This window comes from Falco punctatus, assembly GCF_963210335.1.
Source record: "Falco punctatus genome assembly, chromosome: 1".
Lineage (NCBI taxonomy): Eukaryota > Metazoa > Chordata > Aves > Falconiformes > Falconidae > Falco > Falco punctatus.
The window spans coordinates 58,544,816-58,568,847 of NC_137580.1; the positions used below are offsets into that span (position 1 = coordinate 58,544,816).

Genomic DNA, 24,032 nt, shown 5'->3' on the forward strand with positions numbered 1-24,032 from the left:
CTACAAAACCACCAGCCAAAAGTGACAAGCAGGTCCCTGAGCCCTTCCCGCGGGCATAGTGGGGAAGTGCCTGCTGCAAATGGCCTGGATAGTGAGCGACATCTGTGGGGAGCCATGCTGCACCCCAAAACATGGCAGGTGTGCTGCTCCAGCGCGTGTTACCCAGAGTAAAGCATGTGTCCCAACGTGGGCGCTGGGCTCCTCACATGAGATGAAACCCTTCTTATCCTCAGCACCGTATGTGCTGGGGTGAAACTGCTTCTCTGCACACACCGGGGAAAGGGGGGACGTGGGATGCAAATGGACATTCTGTGCCATGTGTCTGTAATGTATGCTACTAGCACCAGTGTACTATAAAGGATGTTATGCAAAGGTTGCTTTTAACAAGGGACTAAAAGTGACATGTCTCAGCCTTCAGCCTAAAGCCTTAGGTGATTACAGAGGATTCGGTGGCTGCACCTTGAAATCGCCACAGTTTCTCTGCCTTTGGCTGCAGGGTTTTTTTAAACCTGATGCTGAGCTCACCTTCTTTATGAATCAAACCAGATTTTGTTCTATGGTTCTGTGCTCCTGCAGTAATTATTTTTACACGGTGGATGTAACTGAATGTGAATTTGAGAAGAATTGCAAGATTTCAACCTGAAAACAGAGTTAAACTGGTCAGCTGCACTTCCTACACTAGATCCTGTCCTGGTTTGCCCGTGGGAGCCAGACAAGGCTGGCAGTGGGAAAGCCCTGTGAACAGGCAGGTGAGCAACCTCCTGTCCATGGAGCAGTCACTGTTGTTAAACAAGCTTGGAGATGAACTCTCCATCTAGTATCTCCCTCTCCTTCATCACTTTCTCACAAAGCAAAACTCCTTGCTTCAAACAGGGTGCAGCAGCCTGGTCTCTAGCCTTAGACAAGCGTTAGAGCAGGTTCTGTCTCCTTTGCATCCTTGTCAAAGAGAATCTTTGTCCTGTAATGCTGTACGGACATGCAACGCTTCCTGCCACCCCAGGGGTTTGGGAAAGAGTGGTGGCAGCCAGCGCTTGTATCCTTAGGTCTGTCATTCTTGACCATGCACCTGCTGTTCTGGAAGTTCAGCAGCTGTGTGAGACATGAGGACTGATGGGCTCATTATTCCTTCTGTGCAAGGTAAAGGCTGGTGGTGCCAAAATCCCTCTCTATGCAATAGGCGGCAGCTGGGTACAGAGCCCAGGTTCAGCTCTCCATTCTCTTCTTCCCCTTCGCAGATGGGAATGCAATCTTCCATGTGTAGGGTACAGCTGAGCGTGTGTCCATGGTGGGGAGTATGGACAGTCAGTGTCTTCACCCCCTTGCTGAAGTAGATCCATTTGGGGTAAAACAATCCACTGATAACCAAAGTCAGTGTGTGCAGCAGAAGTTCAGCTCATCCTCTTGCTCCCTGTCCTAAGGCCTCTGCAAGTGTTTGGCTGGAAACCAAACCCGAGGGAGCGCACTAGCGCACGGCAGAGGCAGTCTGCCCAGGAGACAGGAGCTGGGGGGAGAGTGGCAGTGTGCCCAGGGTATCAGAGAGGGGTGGACTCCTGGCCCGGATGGGAAGGGAAAAGTAGGAAATGGCTTTCCATGTGGGCCCTGTGCAGGAGACTTCACTTTATGCAGGTAAACAGACCTTTGGCTAAGCTTCTGGATTGCTATGAGTGGTGCAAAAGGGGAGCAGCCGGTTCAGCAGCCAGAAGCAAGTCATCCAGCCACTGCAAGATGCTCCTGGTGGCTCTGGGAACCTGAGGCACGGTGCTTTGCAGTTGTCTCAGCAAGATGGCTGTGTTTCATCACCTTATCCCCATCATTAGAGGTTATGTGGTACAGGAGCTGTGTGCTGGCGTAACCCCTGGGAAAGATCAGAGGAAAGCAAAGGAAAGTCTTTTGTATGCTCAAAAACAAGGAAGAAGGAAAGTCACCTCATGGACCTGGGTTGGCCCACGGAGCTGGCAGCTGAAGCAGGGTCCATCAGCTGTGGGAGTCCCACCACCGATGCCTACAGCAAAGCGAAGGGTTGGGCTCAGCACTTGTGGTCTTGTCCACCTGGCCCTGTCTCTGTCCTGCACCCCTTGGCACAGCCAGCTGGCATGAAACCAAAGTGCAGTGGCGGTAGAGGAGGCACCAGCTCCTTCCTCTGCCAGCATTGCTGTTCAATGCCTTTCAAACTTCCAAGCCCAGTTCATACCCATCCATGTAACTGGAGGCAAGGATTTGGGAGACCTTGAAAAATGCCAATGTTGCCTCACATTTGTTAATAGAACGAAACTCTTCTTTTCCAAGTTGGCCACAAGGTGGAAGCATCAGACAAAAATCTGTTAAATAGTTCTTGTCCTCTTGCTTTTTCTGTTTTTGTTTCCACAGCAGCACAGATATGCTGCCACTGCAGAGGTAGAGCAGCTGTAGCCCTTAGAGTAATAGAAGGTAAAGGAATGCGTATGGTATCTGTCAGCTCCAAATGTTTTTTTTTGGAAGAACTTTGAATCTGATAACCACAGTTTTCCACAAGATGACACTCCTTTTGAAGAATGAAATATGTACTCAAGTCTACTCTTACCAAAGGAAAGACTGAAACAGCATCATGGAAGTCAGGGAAGTTGCCTGGGGTTTTTCTGGGCCACAGTTATCCATGTTGTCTTACAGCATACAACTCTGATTCCGAAGGCTGGAAACTTCACTGGCAACTACTATGTAATCCCTGGTGGCGCTGAAGGTCGCACTGCCTCTTGCCTCAGAAAAATTACCTCTTGTGGAGAGGGGGAGGGATTTAGAATAAAATATGATTTTAAATATAATGAGGAGTGAGACCTTAGATATCCCAAATTCAGCTGAGACTGCATCCGTTTCCTCTGCATTCATTCTTTGGTTGTTTTAGTGTTGGGTTGATGTTAGATGAGGAGCCAGAAGCACTCCTGAGCTGAAGGCTAGATTCATGTGCCTTCGTGGTAGTAAAAAAAAAGTTGGGACCCATCTAATGAATGTAGCCAGACCTCCAAACTCTAGCCCCCCGAAGGCATGCAGGCTCAAGAGGTAGTTCGAGCTTGCAAACTATTCCAAACCCTGCAGCGATCTGACATATCAGACATTGCGGTACCCACCCTGTGCTCTGCCATCAGGAGCACCACCTGCTTCATCGTTTCTTCGTAAAAATGAGGCAAGCTTTGTACGAAGAGGGTTGTGATTTATTAGACCAGCTGATATAGCTGAAAAAAAAGAGAAGTAACTAATGTCAGGACTTGAGGTAGGGCTTGGGAATCTAAAGACTGGCTGTGTTTTCCACCTCTACTAACTGGACCTCGTAAAAGACATCTGCATATTACTTCTAGGTGTCTAAGAACAACAGTCATTGCCTTGCCAGCAGTAGCATGTGCCAGCTGATTCCCGAGTCTTAGAAATGCCTATTTAAAGGCAGCCCTAGGCTTTGAATTAGAGTCACCTTGTCAGAGGGGAGCCAAGCATGCAAGCACCACCAGCAACAGCTCTGCAAGAAAGCGGCTTGCACTAGCAAGTGTATTTGGTGTATTTGGGTTTATATCAAGTGCATTTGTGAGCTTGTTGATTGATTGCTTCCAAAGGTAGGGTTTTGTTTTGCTCACAATCTATTTGACATGCCAGATGATGGGTGCTTTGGTAGGTGAAAATGCTGCTATATTGATGTGGGAACTATGTCAATGCTTTAAAGCCAATGTTAATTGAGAAAAAAAAAAAAGTCTACTGTCGTCATTTAACCTGGCGTGCTGTATGATACAGACCAGAGGGTTTTCCCAAATTAATTCCCATTTGAACCAGAGCCTGCCATCTAGAGAAAAAGCAGTCTTTTCTCATGTCTGTGAATCCTTGTGTAAATATCAGGTCTTGCAGCTGCTTACATGTGAGACAAGTGCTATTAGTTCAACACTCTGGGCATGCACCAAACCAAGACTTACACTTCCACACTGTTTGCTCAGAAGAGCTCAGAAACCCATCAGCCATCATTTCTAGTCTGATCAGCTGGATGAGCAGGGGAGTGGGATTTCATCAACATATTTCAATCACTTTCAGCGTAGTTTCTGGTGGCTGCCTTTGGCAGTTTTGGTTATGTGTGTACAATACTCTGATGCTCATGTATGAAACAGGAATTCCTCTGGCTGGAAGTTAGTGGAGGTGGACTGGCCTGAAGGAGGAAAGATGCCTGTAGCTGCCTTTGGCTGCAAGCACAAGGGACTGTCCATGCTCTGTTACAGCTGTGAGCTGGTCAGGAGATGCTCTCCCTGGCTGCAAGGCTTGGCATGAGTAGTGAGACTATGCTGGGGTATGGCATATTCTGATTTTTTTCTGCTGTCTTCCTAGGATTGCATGATTTATTCAAAGGTGCATTCGACTTGGCTCTTCTTCCTCCCACCCACCCTTTTCAGCTTCCCCCCTGGAGAAGTGGGCCGGGACCTCTGCCACACCGCTGCCCTGCTTCAGTCTTGGATGACACCAGTCGCTGCCAAAGGCCAGGGTTGAAGGGGTCCAATGCCACTTCAAGCTGCTCCCGAGAGTCGACATAGCTAACGTGTTTCCACACTCCTCCCTGGATCCTTGGCTGTTCCCCTGGCAGTGAGAAACCCTCAGAATTAAATACCATGAAAGAACGTTGTTGAAAACGTTCAAGAGAAACTGCATTTTGAGAGAAAATGCATTTGAAAATGTCAGCATTCTGTAAAAGAGGAAGAAAAAAAAATGGTGCGAATATATGTTGCTTCACTGTCAAAAACTGAGCAGCCCAAACCTGTCCTGAGCTGCCAAAAAATTAAAAACTTTATTTTCTGGCTTGAATATTTTGGTATTCAAATGTTCTCCTTAAAATGCCATGTTCGCTATGAAGAATGTAGAAAGCAAGCTTTGGGATTTTCCCCAACACCACCACCCCCCCCCCCCCCGTTGAAATCCACTTTTACCTCCTCCCTCCAGAAAAGGACATCCCTTCCCATCCCACGTGTTATGACATCTTGTGCTGAGACCAAGACTGTGCCGCTGCAAGGACCTTTCCTAGGGGCAGCTGTTAGAAGGTATCTTGCAAGTTCAGGGAAGTATTTATCAGGATTTCTTATCCTGGCAGCTTCCAAAAAAAAATGCCAGCAGAGGACAGGGGTGTGAGAGCTGCCCCCGCCAGGGTGGTGCTCAGGCTGCAGGCAGGGGACCAGCAATGCCTGCCAGGGCATGAAAGATGCATCTTGTTCCCCTGCTCTGCCCTGTGGCAGTCAGCTCTGGGAGCTGATGAGAGCTTCCTTTCCCAGCAGCATCACTGATGCAAGGGCTCACACGCCAGAACATAGTGGCTCTTGTGTACAGGCACACGCGTGCCTGCCTGCCACCTGGCACCTGCCCACGAGGTGCCCACCTGTATGTCCCAGGAGCAATGCGAAGGAGGGGTCTGAGCCCCACCATGGCTGTGCAACTTCACGCTGGTCAAAGACTTTGCTGGTGCTGCCTGGGTTTTGCCAGCTTCGTGGGCAGGGCTCATAAAAGACATCACCCCTGCCTGTGAACCTGGCACATGTTAATCTTGAGATCATCTCAGCTAGGGGAGCTCTGCTGCACCAGTGCTGAATTTTGTCACAGCATTGCTCAGGTCATCTCCTTCTGCACCGAAGAGTGAGCAGGGAGCTTGTGAGAGGGCCAAGCCACCCTCCAACACCGTGTGTCTCACCCCAGCAACTTGTCTGCCCCAGCCACACACATACTGCTGGCCCTACTGCTGAGACCTGTGTGACTCCTGCCGTGGGGGGAACAGTAACTCTGGAGCAGGAGAACCCTTCGACAACAGGAGGTGGCACTGGATTGGCAGCTGGTGAGGGAGGTAGAAGGACCCCTGTATGTGGTGGGAGATGAAATGGGACCATGTACGCACTAGGACAGGGTAAATGCCATCATATATCACACTCTACAGTCCTAGCAAGGATCAAACCCTCTCACCATTGTCCAGGACAAAGCCCCTCTCTTCTCATTCACACAGGAGCATTGAGCAAGGATCTGGCCAAGACCTAAGTCCAAAAGTGTGACACTCCTGGACCACCTAGAGGGACAATTGATTTTTTAGCCTTAAGGAAGTCACTAGGAGAACTTCAGAAAGCCATAAAAGCAGCAACTTTTTTCCAGCCCTTCACTGAGGGAGGCACTTTTGGGGCTCAGAGGTTTTTGTGGTTCCAGTTTGAAGTTTCTTACTTCTAGGTGTGCTTACCATCACTAAAGACACCCTCGCTGAATTTTGTGCATTGACATCTCTCTTCTAGGGAGTGGTCTGAGCTTTTCTAGCACTGTCTAGATACCGGAGGGATGGGTAACCTAAAAATATTGGAGCAGCCCACTGACTCATTTTACCTAAGTCAAGCAGCTGCCAGAAGGTAATATCAGTGGTAGTTGCATTATTTTCATTACTGTGGCTGGCAACCTGGGCTGGGTTTGAACTGCTGACATCTGATCCTCCTGCCAGCTCCCTAAACCACCCATTCTTCTTTTTGGCTACAGTTTTACATGAAGTAGCCATGCAGTAGCTAAGATACTGACAAATTATGATTTTACAGTATTCTTATATTGTTGAACCTGATGTGGTATCATGAGATTGGATTGTTTATATTTATATGTACATAACCATACCTTCTTCTCTCTGAATGGTCAAACACTCCGAATATTGGTCATCCAGTGCATTGAAATATATCCTCTGCATCTTTCATGAAAAGAAAAGAAACATTTTGCTAATTATTTTTTTTTATTTCATTAAAATGCTACCAGAAAGCTTTGGGAATGTTTGGAAGTTTTTCATTTTTTTTATGAATCTGGAAAAAACTAGATGAGAAGAGGTTTAATTTAGTAAACCCTCCTCATTTATATAAAACATTTCAACAATAGCTATGGAAAATCAGTTATTATCTATGTTACGTGACCCACAGCCTAGGCTGAGATTAAATCTTTTCAGTAGAGCATGCACATCTTGAAGACATACCGTTTTTGCTCACCATCTGAATTCTTCTGGCTTTAGTAGTTCTGCGATTGGAAGTGCTCAAAGGCTGGACACAAGTATGAGTTCAAAGAAAAAGAGAATATTAGTTTATTGCAGAAGTTATACATCTTTCAGACTTTTCATTATGTTAATATGACTACATCAAAAGGATCTGTTGAAATTTTCTATCAAATCTAGACAGGCGTTTTCAGCTTGTCAACCTTTGCATGCAACCTTAGTTGTCAGTGATTCTGTAGAATAAATTCTGCTAAATACATAGATGTACAGCTATACATCTGCTCAAAAGGGCCATAGTTTCTCTTTGCAGAGAGAACTTTGCCTGAAAGTGGAATTATTTTGGACGGAATAATGCAAGCAAAGGATGCTAAGTAATAAGAGGGTCCTAGGGGAGCAAAGGAGCAGGGCTGGGCTTGTTTGTGCCCTGTTGACAGTGTATTCTGTCCCAGTATAAACCCCGCAGCTTAGGCTTCAGCAAGCTCAGCTCTTTTCTCAAAGAAATTGGCAGAAAGGCCCCTTAGCATGCAACAGCCAGAAAGTGGCAACTGATAAATACTTGCCTTTGCTGCTTCCCACACTCTTAATTCTGCAAACATATGAAAGTCACAAACTAGCAATACCGATGTCCTTTCTCTCCCTTTGTCTCCCTTAAGGCCACATCGCCCCACGATATGTCAGTGGTCAGTACTTTGGAAAATCAGTCTGACTCCTTCTTCCCTTCCTGCAGGTGCTGTGACTCATTTGCCTGAACATTGCTCTGGAGGGCACAGACAGATGCCTTGCTCCATGCAATACTGCAAATCACAGCTCAGTCTTGGGTTTAAAACCTACGGATTCTGAAGAGGCATACATGTGAGTGACTGTCCAGGAACATAGCTAGATTGTTTCTAAAAAAATAACTATTTTGACGCAAGAACTACCCACTGGAGAAATAAAAAGCAGAGAAACAGTATTATCAAAACAATAAATGGACAAAATGCACCAGCCCCCCAGTACCATCTCCAGATCCTGAAATCATGACTCTTCAGCCCTTTGTAAATGAAGGTCCATTCCCACCTCTGCTTCTGATATATTATCAAGGAGTTATCCAAAATGTCCTCATATGTTGTTTCAAAAATCTGCTGGTACAAGTTTGGAAAGACTCCTACAGACTTAGAAAAAATTTTGACTCAAAAGTCTGCCTTGATTACAGAGTGTACAATGTGCTCCTCACTGGCTGACCTTAGTAGCCCTGCTAGATATCTAGGGGGCAAAATGATGGTGGTGCCCCGGAAAAAACCTGAAGCATTGCTGTATCCAATAACAAAAAATTATAGGCTGATCCTTCAAAGCATGATTTAAAACCAAGGCAAAACACACTGAGTTCTTTCAGTTCCACTTGGTGGGCTTTCAAGTTGTGATTGCTTCACATGGTGATGTTTATCTGCAATGATGAGAGCCAGTGATGCACTGTGTGCAAATGAAAGTGAAGAAGCTGTGATTCCAGCAGCTGGGACTTCGCCATCCATTGTAAAGACATTGCAAAGTAATCTGATACAGCACATAGCCAGTCTAACTTTCCTTCTGCCGGCACAGAAGTCCACAGGAACTCATAGAAAATTTTAGAGCTCCTTCTCCAGAACTTCGTTCTCTGGGAAAACCACCAGCATTCAGTCGATTAAGTAGTATTATGTGCAGTTACCTGTTTTGGCAGGAAAAACATTTCCTTCCTCTTGTTTTTTTTAATTTGCTAGTAACTTTTAAAAAATGAGAATCCTAGAAGCTGTTGCTAAACTAGCATTTAGTACTAGTGTTAGCCTGTAAAAGCTTTAATAATTAGCAGTAATTTGAATAAAACTGAAAGAAAGTTCAAGGGCTATACTCAACAGGAGATCCAGGCGCTGCCTTTAGTCTTGAATATTCACATCCATAAAGCAGAACTGCAAGAAAGCCATAATTAACTTCTATCTCCCCCATTTTCACAAAGCCCAAGTTTACACTCTGGCTTATGTGCAGTCATTAGCATGTAATAACATAAATACCCATATTCCCTTATCATGTTGAGTTGTTCGTCTGCTTTTTGTTTTCTGCAGGTTCAGCTGTCTGTGTGTACACAGTCGCAGGTGTACGTGCAGGGTCTGGTTTGGATTCGACACTTACTCTTTCATCTTGTCCATTCCTAGGGAGGCAGCAATGAGCGTTTCGTATCTCTGAGGTCCGTTTCCTTTAGCTGCTCCTTGTCATTTCCTAGCAGGATTTGTCTGTGTATGTGAGGGCACAGCTGGATAGAGGTGGTGTGTGTCCTTTTTCTCCTGCAGCTGCCCTGTCTATGTGCATGGAAGCTGTCAGGGAGGCCACAGGGCTCTTGGTCGCAGTGAGAGTCGTAGAGGAGTGTGACCTCAAACTCTTCCCAGGAAATCAGATCATCTCCCTGGTTTAAATTTGGGACTTCCTGGGGTTTTGGATGTATATATTATTTTCACTTTTTGTTTCTTGGAAAATAAAATAATGAGGAATGGAGAACTGAGGAGCAAAACCGTGTGTTTTAGGCTAATGAGAAAAGGCAGGATAAGAGCAGAGACAAGTCTGCAGGTAGGGAAGGTGCTAGAGATTAAATGAACCAAGGTTAAACTGGGCCCAAAGTTTGCAGCAAAGGAGCAGCTGTAGGTAAGGGAAGGGCAGTATCAGAGGCAAAGCTGGTGTTTACACAGCAGCCCTGAAATAAAGGGCAGATACTAATAGACTTCCTTCAATTTCTGTCAGACCATAGCTGTCACTTAATGATAACATTAAATGGCACCTAAAGCTGAATTTAAAATGTACTTTTCTAGACTGATTTCACAAAAACTCTCACCCCAGCTGTGATAAAGCTGGTGCTCTCTATTTATCAACAGAATGAGGGCTTGGTCCTCTAGGAAGACATCTTACCGTGGGAATCTCTACCTTTGTTTGCTAAAGGCATGCTGTCAAAATGATACCTGCTTATTTCCTAAAATGAGTTAAAAGTAGCTTGAGGATTACACCTGTCCTTGCTGATTTCTGTCATTAAACAATTTCCTGTCCCCAGTTTCATGCCTTATTTCCTGCTGGTGTCTAAAGGATGCACGCTGACAGCTGAAGAAAGCGACTGTTGTGAAACACTGGCACTGCCTGTGGGGCCGCGATCAGCAGCAAGACTAACTGGTGAGCCTGGGTGAGATGTTTGCTTTTGTTTTGATCAATCGTTTAGCGTGAGAAAAAATGAGGCTTTGGCGGATCTGGCACTATTCACTAATTGGGCTGAATGTGCAGATTGACTAAAGCACATGCTTATGGTTTGGGAGATCCAAGTTCAACTCCGCCATCTGCTTGAAGCCTTGTTTTCCTGCAGTCCTGGTTGAGCAAGCTCTGGGTTGAGTGGGGCTGGCAGGTGCAGAGTCTCTCTGGATGAGGCTATTACACTTTGCATACAAAGATCAAATATTTGTTAGTGCTGATGGTCCCATGTATTCCAGCTCCCACCTGGGTGCCCTAATCGCTGTGCTATAATGCTCCCTCTGGAGCAATTCATGTTCAAATGTGATGTGCAAAGTGAGAAAGCAGCAAGGGGAGAGACTGCAGAAGCCTTTCAGTGCTGCAACCAGTTTGCAAGGCTAAGGCATTCTCTGGGGGAAGTGACGCAGGTATGCATCACCTTGGGCAGAGGAAAGCAGGGCAGAATTGAGGTTTCCTTCACCCTGAATCTGTGGCTCTGTGGGGTTCCCCTTCAGGTGCGCAGACTTCCCTAGTCTCTGAGCTATGCAAAGGACCATGAAAAGTGTTTCAGAAGCCTGAGCTTGCAGGGGAGATTTTAAATCCTTTGTGCTGCGGTCCTCACCTGGCAGCTTTGGGGGATTTCAGTAAATCAGAAAAGCTGGAAACAAGTGGAAGAGATGCTTGGGTAAAGGGGTGCAACACCCCACAGAATCAAAACTAGAAATGTCTGCATGCTTTTTTGGCTTTTACCAATTCAGGTGAGATGCATTTAGGTATTTCTGAAGGTCTAGAGACTACCACAATCAACAACACAACTGCAGAACTCAGTCTTTCCTTCAAAACCTCACAGGCCATAGTGGGTAAATATAGTTCAGACACAAATACACTTTTAGATGAAGAGTGTTCTTTTAAATCTTTTTTTTTTCTCTCTTCTGAGAGTGCCAAGTAGTGCCAGTTTGGAAGTAATTTCTGAAATGTGGACATCTGTCTTCTAGGTTCTGTACTGAAAACACCATCTTTTTCAATACGGCTCACCAAACAAGCCATTCATTAGTAACTAGTTTCAATCTGTAATGAACTTTGGGTCTGGTTCATGGTTGTAACTCGCTTTGTGTCATTGTCAATGGGGTTTGCATGAGCATACATCTGGGGTGCAGAAGTGAATCTGGCCCTCTTTCTGGTCAGCCTAATGATTTTCATGTGATGTTTCACAGCTCTTCATCAATCCCCAGAGCCCTTCTGATGTCTGAGAAAGAAAAAGCTGCAGAATAACATCTACACCATAAAATTACTCTAAAAATAACAGCTAATCTCCTGTTTGAGATGTTGGTTTATAGAAGGAAAGGCTTTGGAATAAACCCCAAATCTTGTAATTATGTGACTGTTGTTTTTTTCTTGAGGTGGGTAAGCAGTTTTTCTGTCCTTAGCCGAAAAAGTATGAGCAGTGTTCTAACCCCAGATCTTTTAGCACTAGCTAAAAGGTATTTCACACCGGTCCACATGTAAGAAAAAGCTTTTAATCAGTTTGAAGTAAGGTATAAACAACCTCAGGAAGTTTGGAATACGTTATTAAAACTGTTCTCTAGTATCATTGTTGCAGGGTGTTTTGGCATCATATCCTTTACTGTAAGCTTATTATGTAAGTCACTTGTTGGCTAGCCTCTGATCTGTCCCATGATCTCTCACCCGAAAATCATATCCTTTTGTAAGTGGGGTATGAAAAGAGAGACAGCGTGCTGCTGTTCATTTAATAATTCATCCGTCTTGCTTTCCTCCTCTTCTAACCCCCTTCTGTTTCTGGATTTCAACCTGCCTGTGTCTCAGGCGTTTCTCCTGGCTTCCTTCACCCTGTGCCTTGGGCATACCTGCACTCGGATATGTCTGGGCTGGCTTTGGGCACCTCCCTGAGCACAGCGTCGGGGATGTGCTGGCCCTTGGGCCCTGCTGCAATTGAGGGGGAGGCTGTGGCACACGTTGGGAGCGATGCACACAAAAGTTGGTATTAAAAAATGAAGGCTACTGAAGAGGAAGCCTTTTGCTCCCTGGTTATAGGGCATGAGCTGAGCCTCCTGAGGAGATGGCCCTCTCCACGCTCTGCACAGCACCCCCATTGCAGGCATGCTGCTGCGTGCAGGTTTTGCAGGGAGAGGTGAGGTAGCGGTGCCTAAGCTTCTGCGAAAACCAGGAATTGTTAAAATGCTGAAAGGGGAATGGGGCACCCAGGTAGTTGTGTTTCCAGCTTCCAGTCAGTTTCTCTGTCTCTTACCTCACATTTGACATATTCAACTAAAGGATGCCACAAGCAGACCCTGTACCTGGTGGATTTTGAAGATCAACCAAAACGTCGGTCTTGGATAATGCCTTGAGGCCCTGTAGCTGTGGACGGGACAAGTACTGTATTTATTATTGCTAAGGAACTATATGTTGTTATGGGAAAATATGAAACTATGGAAGCGTGACTATGAAGCATTACAGTGCTGCACAAGGAAAAGCATCAGGTGGTTATTTTCTTTGACAACATTACCTTAAAATGAGTAGGTCAGTGTGTTTCTAGGATGACATCTGATACTTCATCTGTTCTCAAGAGAAGTCTTCAAAAGTCTTCAGACTTTTGTCACAGGGCTGTAATCATCTGTCTCTTTAAAAGACCCTTCCCTCTGTCCTTTTATCAGTAGTGCTCCTTATGCTGAATACAGCAAAGATTGTAAATCACCCGACAGATTAAGTAACAGGACTGAAAACAGCCAGGCGACGGGGTTGGCAGAGCATTGCCACCGCTGAAGCAAAAGTCATCTTGCACTTGTGGTGAGGTTATCTGAAGTGCCCAGAAGCCCCAGAGTTCAGCCTCCCTCAGGGCTTCCTGCGCTGCCTATCAGTCCATCAGGCAGGGCTGGAGGTGGTGCCGCGGGTGCCAGGGCTCATGGGGTGGTTGCAGGAGGAAGAGGAGGAAGACAGGGGCCAAAGCAAACCTTCAGAAATCTTCCTGTGGTTTCTAGGGCATTACCAAAGCTTGACATGCTTGTGCAGGAGTGACAGGAATAAATACACTGATGGTAATGAGTATGGGTAAAGAAAGTGTGAGGGAGACCCTGTCAGTGTTTGCGCATACTTTTTCCAAAATTGCTTTGCAGGTGGACCCAGCCCCAAATATTTCTTTGCTCTTCTTTACACAGAGGTATGTTCAATGCACCATTTTGAAAAGGTCATTAAGTGGCTGAAAGATGCTATATCAGGGTCTTTATTAACAGTGATGTGAGATGAGAAGGGTGAGAAGCCAGAGCAAAGAAGCTCGAACCTTGCAGTGGGATGGGTGGTGCAGCTGAAGGGGAGCATGGGTGGCTGTGGTGGCCAGGAGGGAGAGCAGTAGTGTGCATCGCTGTAGGAAGCGGAGAAGGCCTACTGGAGGAATGTGCTGGCAGAGGGAGAGACGACACAGCACCCAGATACCTAGTCTGTTCTCCTAGCAAGTTGAAGCCCATCAGTAAAAGCTGCTATTGTTGTTACACACTATAGTTATGAGCTATCTATCATCCTTCAGAAATTAAGCATGTGTTAATGATATATTACCTATTAATAAGTACTCTTGTTTAGGTAAAACAGAATTTTTCTGCCTTTTCACTGGCTCTGTGTTTTATATCCACTGAAAATTGCAGGTCTGGATCTAGTTATCTGCTTATCTGAATTGCTTTTGCTGCTTTTGCTACCACTGCTATAAATTTCCTAGGAAACCAGCCTACAAAGCCTTCATAGGAATTCAAACCTTTTTGGCTGATGGCACCATAAATACAAAATTTCTTCAAGGTCAGTCTCATCAGAGGTGTTTTTTAAAGCTTTTAAAGTAGCTAGCCTGGTGCTGAGTCACGTGTATTTTTCTTGACTTGGTTTGTAGTAAGAGCTTGAGCTACAAAACTTACTCAGGCAAAAGTCCCGTTTATTTTAACCAGACACTTAGCTCCTGTTGCATCCTGGTTTTGCTTGCTTGGTGGAAATCAACTTGCATGATATCCTGACCTGCACATGCAGTGTGACACTAACCTTCTTTAGCCAAGTTATCTTTGCTTGCTCCGCGCAGGCAGTGGTTATCACAACAGATATGGAAATATTGGTGAGGGAAGGCTTGGGCAAACCACCTGGCCACAGCCAGCTCCTGAACCTGGGCACAACTGGGTAAGGTTGTCTTGGGCTCCTGCCTGTCGCCCTGGGATGGCAGCATGGCTTTCAAGAGTGGAGAGGTGGCCTTAGCTTCGTGTAACTGATGCATCTTTCCTTGTGAATATGTCAGATTGCCCCAGTTGAAGACAACACTGATTCCTTATTACCCTCATGTTTGATGCCAACGGGTTTCAGGGCATAATTGCTGCCATAGGGTACCAGTGGGTTTCCACAGGTAATTAGCTCCATGACCTCTGTCTACTGCTTGCGAAGAGCAATCAGATCTTTGCAAAAAATGGCTCCCCCAAATTTGAGTTTGCAACTCCAGCACCATTGCCCAGCTACCTTGTATGCAGCTAATAAACCTTCCAAGGCCCCCAATTTTTTCTCATTAGACCAGAATTAGACTTCTTAGCTTGAAGTGTTATTTCAGAGAGCAGGAAAGCAAGGTAAGGCAGCAGCGAGTGAGGTAGAAAATGAAGAGGGCCCGTTCATGCAGCACAGATGCTTCCAGAAGGTCTAGCAGTCCCTGGAGCTCCTCTGGGCATGGGGCCGGGCTCTGCAACTGCGTGGAAAGAGCAGAGGATCTGGTTTCACTCTCAGATGGGTGTTTACAGGGCAGGCAGAGGAAAAGTGGATGTTTTACTTGAAATGTTATGGAAATCACTGAGAAATAATGCCTGTAGAAGGCAGTTCTCAGAGTCTATTTCTGTTCACGAGGGACTGAAAGGCGTGCAACAGAACCAAAAATCCTGCAAATCCATTTCCTTTTATTTTATCACTGCAAGGTTCATGAACTGGAAGAGGAGTTTGAGCAATTTGACTCAGTTTCCAAGTGGAATTATTAGGTTTAACTTTTTTTTATACTCAAACCTATTGTTTTTTTAAGATAAGCCAGGATTTTTCCCTCTATACAACAATAGTTAAACCTGATATGCAGTTGCTTGGCTAAGAGACTGATAGGATTAAAATCTAAAAATACAAAAGATAGAAACCAGATTGTGTTATCTAAAATATACATCCTCTCCTGTCATGCTGGTAACTTAAGTTCACACAGTGTAAACAGAGAACTAACAAGTTCTGGTATTGTCATTTGGGCTAGGGCTTTTTTTTTTAACACAAACTAGCTCCAAGCAGCTCACAGAGCTTTCTGAGAGATCAGGTACATAGATTTCAAAGTGTCTTCAGTCCATGAGTGTTTGATTGATATAGCACAGTACTCCCGTTCATATAAATATTTGAAGTCGGAAAAACCTTCTGGTTTCAATTCTGTTAAAAAAAGCCAGTTTGAGCTAACTTCCCACAGCAGAACAGTTCTTTCACACACACACACAGATTTCTGTGTGCAGCCCTGCTTCTCCTATCTAGAGCCCTGCCATGAGTGATGGGTTTCATGTAGCCACTTGGCCCTTCCTGCTCCTTACCAACCAGCAGGAAGGTAGCAGGGCCCTGGTCCACAGCCAGCTGATTTTGCATAGCCCCCGCTGGCTTTGGGGAACACTGGAAAAACAGAGGTGTAGGACCACTCGCTTTCTGGGTTTCATGTGTTTCTAGGGAATTCAGTCATTTTCCTCACACCTCATGCAATGCGCAGTCCCAGCGCAGCAGTTACAGAGGTAACTGCCACCACACTGAAAGCCTCGGAGACCTCATGGGGTCTAGCAGCCCGTATTGTCAATTCATATGGAAGCTTTTTTGTTGCATTCACTGCTTTCTGAAAACACAATGTTATATTGTTACCTTGTTGTTATGAGAAAAATGTTGTTACCAGCTAGAGAGAACCCCTCATAAATGAATATCTGAGAGAAGGAAAATGCAGACACTGCAGTTTCTTGCCATCCTGGGGCACGGGCAAAAGCATTGAGTAAAGAAACCCAGAGAAGAATTGCCAGCATAGTAGGAATTGCAACTGATATTAAAAAAGATTTCTGAGATGCTTGGCTTGACAAATGCAGAACTGGAAACCATGTGCAAGGAGCTGCAAACAAAGACAACAACATCTAAATGTCAGAAAAATCAAGAGGCTGATTCCGTAATCAGTGAAGGCAGAAGACACAGCAAGTTGAAGGCACGAGACAAAAACAAACTCCTGTGCTCTGGGATATGCCTGTGCCTGGGTTTTTATTTTTTCTTCTAGCCTCTCAGGTTCTTTAATAGGATTTCTCCTTGCCTACACTCTAGTACTGAAAATACCACCCTCCTGGTTACCGGCAGCACCTACTGCTGTGCCGATGAGCTCAGTTATCGCAGGTGGGGAGGAGATGTCTGAGGTACTCTAGTCTCAGCCTTTGAAGGACCTTCAGTTCAAGATTAATAAGCCCAAGCATCAGCAGAAGTCAGAAGCGATTTTTCAGGCACAGCTCATGTGACACCAGTAGCTGGATGTCTGCAGGAGCTGGTGACGAGTGTGACTCACCACTGCAACACCACTCCTAGTGTGGTAGGGAAAGGCTTGGAGATGCCACCACCACGTGATGCATGTCCTCCGGCTTCTGCTGAGTGTGTTGGGAGTCACAGTCTGGCTCCCAGTGAGGAGGGAGCTTCAAGGGCTTTGCCACTTTACCAGCCTAGCTCCTGCATGGGTTGATGTAGCTTTGTCCATAGCTTTTTCAGGGAATTAGAGACTGCCTTGCAGTGGCAGTAATTTTTGTACAATTTTTATTTTAGGCAGCATTGTTAACTTTTTTTTTCACTGAGTATCTACCCAAGTGGAAGGTAGGATCCTCCCAGTACAGCCAAGATGGTGAGAGCCATCTCAACTGGTTTCACTGTCAGAGTGGCCTTTATCCTTTTTCCTACATAGAATCACAGAATGACAAAAGAGTTTGGGTTGGAAGGGACCTTCAAAGATCATCTAGTCCATCCCCCTGCCAGGGGCAGGGACACCTTCCACCAGACCAGGCTGCTCAAAGCCCCATCCAACCAGACCCTGAACACTTCCAGGGATGGGGCATCCACAGCTTCTCTGGGTAACCTGTTCCAGTGTCTCACCAGCCTTATTGTAAAAATTTTCTGCCTTATAACCAATCTAAACTTACCAGAGGGTAAATTTTAAAGAGTTAAAAACTCTTGCCCCTTGTCCTGTTGCTACAGACCCAGGTAAAAATGCTTTCTCTGTCTTTCTTATCTGCCCATGCCCACACAAAGCCAGTGATGCACAGAGGAGGTAACAAACGTGGCAGCAGTGGAAAAGACAAAGCCACCTCGCTGCGACAGCTGAGGCAAAGCAAGGGCACTTGTGTTTATTCAGGGCTGGCCAGAGCAGGTCAGTCCTATGTCCCTGCACATGGCTGCCCCGGAGCAGCTGTCTGGTACTGTGCAATTTGCAGCTTCCCTTGGCCCTACACCCTCGTGCCAGACACCACTTCTCCAGGAGAAATTATTTCAAAGTCGGGAAGCCTGTGGAAGGAATAAAACGCTACCTCTAGTGAAGAGTGAGCTTGCAAGCCTGCACAGAGTTTGGTCTTGTGCTTCCTGACACTTGGAAGTGAACATAATTTCAAAGCTTAAGAAGGGAGGCTGTCCGCTTTAATTTCATCTTTGCAACTTTTTATTTGTTTGCTGTTGTTTTTTAAAAATTCTGGCTTGTACAGGTGGAGCCGGTCTATGCATTAGCTTGTTCCTGTCTGCCTGTGGTTTAGCTATATATTTTAAGACTGTTTTTCTTTACAGGAAACGGGAAGCTGTGGAATGCAAAATATCATTTTAGTAAAAATAATATTGCCTAACAAACCTCAAATGATTTAGTGTATGTAAAATAGTAGATACACCAGAGAGACTTACTTGGAAACAGTATTTGGTGAATAACTCTTTCCCACCCCCACCCCCCCACCCCCCACCCCCCCCACCCCCCGCATTATTTAAAGTTAGGTAGATAGATCCAGAGAGGCTGACTTGAGTACTTGAGTAGGCAGTTTGTTACTCATCACTTATTTCTCAGCCATTGCTCCAAGCATACACAAAATACAAACAAATTCATTCCGCACCGGTGTCCCCAGCAATTCCTCTGCCTCCAACACAGTCAATCTGAAGCTATCATCCTATATAATATAGGATTGCCATGAACAGCATGAAGTCCAAAGAATTTAGGCAGCTACTTGTCCTTTGGGACAGGTTGCAGGTGGTCAAAAAGCAAATCTGAATGTATCAGACATTCTTTATTCACTGGTGAGAGATCTTTCTTCTTCAAATGGTAGGAAGCTACTTCTTTTAGTATTATACTGAGGACTGAGAACTTGATAGAGAAGGTGATACAGGGTGTTTCTAATTGCCTAGAAGGCAGGTTATTGCTGGGGTAGGCACTGGCCCACGGTACCTGGCCGTGGTGTACCCATGGCAGCACAGAGCTTTGCAGGGGCTAATTTGATCTCATTAATTTCAACTCCTCAGCGATCTGCCTGCTGTCCCTTCCCTCCCTGTCTCCCCATGCAAGCATAGGAGAAGCAGCTCAGCTAATCAAATAGAAGATGAGCCAATTTGTGAATATTTTCCATGGACAGAGGTGAAAGTTGCTGTGCTATGATATACAGAGGGCAGTCCCTTCTGTTTGTGGTATGGGTATCGTCCCTGAATGCTTTGTGCTTGCAGGTGCTAAAGGTTTGTAACGACAAGAGCAGTTTGCTGTTTGCAGCTCTCACAGCAATTCACCTCCTTCATCCCACCAGGCCCCAGGAGAAGCGGTGCTGGTGACTTGGCAGAGCTGGTGGGTGGTGGAAGGGGTCTGTGCTGAGCTGCCTGCCAGCACGGCAGCTGCGCCTGGCAAATCTTTACATGCCAGAACGTCTTCGCAAAAGTCAGGGAATCAATTTACAAGCTATTCTTTAATTTAAGATGGAATTAGTTGTTCACAGCAGATTTATTTGCACCGAATAATTCCATTCTCACCAGCGAACGGTTAGTTTTGTTTGTGTACAGACTGCAGGAACAAATCAATACTTTTCAGCATCTGTAACTGAGTTTTGGCCGTGCAGAATAATTAGAGAAAATATATTAAATAAACTAAGCTTTAGCTTGCATGTTGCATGGTCTTCCCTTGGCAGACACAATTACTTTCAAATGCAGTGACAGAGTGACATTGTTCTGGCAGAAACTCTCCACAGTAACTTAGGAGAGTGACTTTAGGCCAGCACACGGGGACAAGAAAGCCAACCAGGTTCCACAGTACTGGGACCATCCCTAAGAGCCCTAAGGGCCTGGTTTGCTTGCTAGGGAAATGAGAGAGGATGTGCATGGTGCCACAGCAGGAAAAGAATTAAAAAGAAGCTGTGGATTCACTGGCAAGCAAAGTAACTATACTGAGCATGTACCTGCAATTCAGCTGTGTCAATTTTGGTAAAATATTTACATTCAATCCATGTCAAAAATACAAAGCACACTACTGTGTCATTATTAGAAAAAGAGAATAATTTAAATAGTGTAGGTAGGAGAGGTAATCCCTTATTTTATTAACAATTCCTCTACAGATGTTTTTCTTCTTTTATATGACTGCTTATAATAGAACATCAGTGGCAAAACCACAGGCCATTACTACAACAAATCACCCTTCATGTTGATGACAGCATCAGACAAGTACGGCTTCCTGAGAGAGCATTTGGCGTCATGGTTTTGCTTCTCCTGGACACCATCTTTATGTTTCAAAAGAGGGGAAAAAAACCAAATTTGCCTGCTGTTTTCTCATGGATGCCTTATGCCTATTCATTTCATTTTTTTGTTTTTCATATTCCAAAGAAAATACATTCTTCCTTCTTGTTGTGCACTGGAAAAAGATTATGGCTGGCTAGTACCCTTTCTTCTGTTGAAAAGGAGCCCAAACCAGCAAAGCCATGCACCTGTGAGTAATACATAAATGGGACACTGCACAGAAACGGCTAACTTGAGTAAAGATTGCAAAGCCGGTTTTGCCTTTATGAAAACACTCCTGAGCCTGAACAGGGAAAGGCAAAAATGCAAGCTGAGAAGAAAACACTAGGAAAGAGAAAAACCTGAATGTCAGATCTTTAAGTCCCAGAATCTACCTCCTTCACAGAATCTGCAAATAAACGAAGTGCAGGCGTAAATATTATGTCCACAATTAAGCACTGGAGAGTTAATTCCATTTAGCCACTTCAGTGCTTGGTATGTTGCTACCACCAGATGATTGATGGTTAGTTTATATCCATCACACCTGGTCATAAGCACTGGCTGTGAAAATTACACCTCGGTGTTTAAAATGCCCAAACCGAAGGAGATGCTGACATCAGGGTGGCACCAATAGCATGCCACAGATACTTCAAAGAGTTACAAGTGAAAAACGCCTCATCAGTTCAGTGCCAGTTTCTTGCTTGGAGTGGACTTGGGTCAAATCATCACCAGGAAGAGGACACTGTAAATGGAAGCACCCAAATGTGAGCTGGAGTTTTGGAGTGATATCTGCTGCCCGAAGCATCACGTAAAGCCTGCTGCTTCCACTGAGTTATGGTTAAGACTCACACCAAGATCACCAAGGGAAGGATGGGATCAAAAAATGATGGCCACAGGTAATGATAATAATTTGAAAGTTGTAAGAGTGACCTCTTATATCTAGGGATGCTTTCCAGATCCCTAAAGTGCTCCTTATTCCCAGCTGAGTGCTACCTTTGTTTGGACAGGGGTGGCTCTGATCTTACTAAATGATCATCGGGTAAGCTGCTGCTCATCTGCTGCACTAGCCACATTTTCATAAGAGTGCCTGTGCAATATGGATTTGAATAACTGGGCTTTTCATTTTACTCACAAATAAAATGAAGCTTTTTTAAAATGGAAACCACAAGGGTAGATACATGCTTTCCAGTAGCCTGTATTTATATTTAGCAAATACAAAACCAGCAAACTGTTCAGATTTGCTTTCTATCCATTTGCAATGTCTTCCTGGTTGTTAAATGCAAAGCCTTTTTTTAAGGCAAAACGAGAGAACAAAAATTTGGTTTTGCCCTTCACTAACCCTTTTGAACAGAAATGATTGAGAATCCCACAGGTATTTTTTTTGTTTTTCTTCTTCTTCTTCTTCTTCTTCTTCTTCTTCTTTAAACATATGAATACAGAAATGTGTTTTATTTTGGTCTCTCCGCTTTGGCTGAGTGATGTCTGTGGAGAGTTTGGGAGATGAAGGAGTGTTAGGCAAGCTTGGAGCTGCTGCTGCTGTCCCTCTGCCTTTCCCAGGACCTCTCCATGTCATGGGAGCAGCGGTGGGCTGCAGTGAATCATGCCGTATCTCATGGGCTGGTCAGGCAGCAGTCAGGGATGACTCTGGTGCTGTTGCTGTTTGAAGGCTACAGTAAAAGCTAGGAAAATCACCACAACCCCACTTTGATTTGATGGTCCTCAGCTATTAGGCTAAGGTACCACTTCAGAGGTCCAGTGTGGTGGAAATGAGGCCATTTCCAGAGCAAGTCTGAGTCCCCCACACCCTCTGCTACCTGGTTGTGAGACTGGTAAAAGGCTTTTTGCTAAGCTGTCTGGGGTTCAGCAGCTGAAACCTACATTAAGATGTATTCTTGAGTTGTGGTGTTGGATCCAGCTGTTTTCAGAACACAAAGAATTAAGAATGTTTTTTTCAGCTAGAAAAGGCCTTCAATCGAAATTTTATTCAGTGTAAATCAGTCTTGCAGAAAAACTAGCTTTGACACACTAACTTTCAGTGGCTTTTTTCACCGCAAAATGGATTAATTTCCTATGAATTTCATACTTGTATTTGGTATTTGTTATTCTTACTCTTAAAGGCACATATTTGTTGCTTTATTTGTGCAATTCAATTGCAGCAATATAATGCTAAGATTATGGTGCAAAAGTATAGCATTTTTCCTTCTCTGTTTAGTTTTGCTTCTCAGTGTGAAAGTCTCAACACTTAATATGTATGTACAAAAATCGCTGCTGTGGAAGAGTCAATTTGTTGAAAAGCATAGCCATTGATTTGTGACTTTTATTCTGCTGTAGTCTCATCCATTGCATTAACGCAAATCAAATCAGTTTCTTTGTGAAACAATAGCTTTTATACACATGTATGGAATTTTTATTACAGCTCCATTTCATAAAAGGTATAGATTTACTTTAGAAATTCAACTTTCACACTTTTTTTTTTTTTAAGTAACAAAGAGTTTAGCCCCAAATAAATATTTTTCAGACTAAGTTTTGTTAACCCTGAATAGTCCTGGCTGCTTAAGTGTTAGATAATATGAAACTTCAGTTCATGGGAGCACTTTTACCAGTGCTGGTAACATTTGGTCCAGATCTCCATTATTGCGAAGCTCTAAGGTAATACGCCAGCATATGAGCTTGTGTATGTGCTGGGCATTGCTTAAAAGAGACTTGTTTCTATATATTCATGAAAGACCCAAATTTCAAAACCTTTGTTTTCAGAAAATATCCTCTTTGCTATTTAATGACTGCAGCCTCTGAATTGCTTTCCTTTCAGCTGCCTCCAAAGTTTCCATGACACCAGATTATGGTACCGTAAGAAGTATGCCTTACAGATTCAATTAAAGCCCGAGAGAAGAAAGGTGAATAAGACGGAAACTTGCAGTCCTGGAGAGAAAAGCTTCTGTGCTTAAAGAGAATCCAGATTAATATACTTAGGAAAGGAGAGGTTTTACCTTAAATACTGTGGAAAAAATGGAAGAGCGGTTGCCTGAAAATAGAACGAGGCTGCTGTGTATTCTCTTGTGTGTGTCATTTTTATAGTGTATCTTTTTCAGAAGCTGGTTAGAAGTGAGATGATAATTTGCATGTCAAGCAAACTGTCTTGCTTTCCTTGCTCTTGCTTCCCTCCTAGGATGTTGCTGCCTGCTATGTGTTCTAACAAACATGTTTGTCAACGAAGAAATCACAGCAAATGCTCAAGTTAATGACAGTGTTAGCTGTTAGTTTGGCATCCTGCTTTGACTTCATTGGCAGATCTGTCTGTAATGATAGCCAGCAGCACACATACTCAGAACGCATAGACAGGCTCAGGGAATCCATGCGATACACTTTAGTCCGATATTCCCCCTCGCAGTCAAATTGACTTTGAATTTAAAGTGGTTTAATATTAGCAGTTCTGATGGGGGCTTTGTACCTGCATGCATTCCTGGTCTGAGATGCATGAAAAGCCGAGTCATACAGCTCTAATTTAAATCAACTTTGTCCTTTGTAGCATTAGCCATAACTCTGTGAAACCCTAAATGTACTGTAATTATAATAAATCCATTGGGTTTTCTAGCCCATTAAAAACACAAATGAGAAAAAAGAAGTTCCTCCCTTCTCCACCCTCCCGAGAGGGCAAAGAGTTTTTGAACTGGGAGACAAATGGATATTTCAGGAACTCCATGTGGCAATGTTAATAACTTTATCACTTCTGCTTGAAAGCATCCTATTGTAGTGAGTATAAAAATATGAATGCAGACAATTTACAATCAATAATACCACTTTGATAAGGAAATACCTTTGTCAAGAACAGTTTTAATTACCAGCACAGTGGGATTGCTTAAATGAGGAAAACCTGAAGGGGTGAAAAAGGGAAAAAAAGGAAATTCAAAAGGAGAGAGAAAGAGTTATAAGGGAAAGCTACCACCTCAGCAAGAGATTGTAAACTAGGTAATATCTCCTCATTTCAGGGTTCACTGGAGTTAATAATCTTGAATGTTCTGCTGATTCCAGGATCTTCATGGTCAAGTAGCAAATATCTAACCAA

The 24,032-nt window shown here is 44.4% G+C and overlaps 1 protein-coding gene across 1 annotated transcript in view; it reads left to right on the forward strand.

Annotated features, from left to right (window-relative positions):
- Nucleotides 1–24,032, forward strand: part of KIT (KIT proto-oncogene, receptor tyrosine kinase) — a 142,472-nt gene continuing 118,440 nt past the window's right edge. The window contains exon 1 of the mRNA XM_080385965.1: nt 1–24,032. This exon is cut by the window's right edge and continues 58,062 nt beyond it. The gene's annotated coding sequence lies outside the window, so the exon portion shown is untranslated.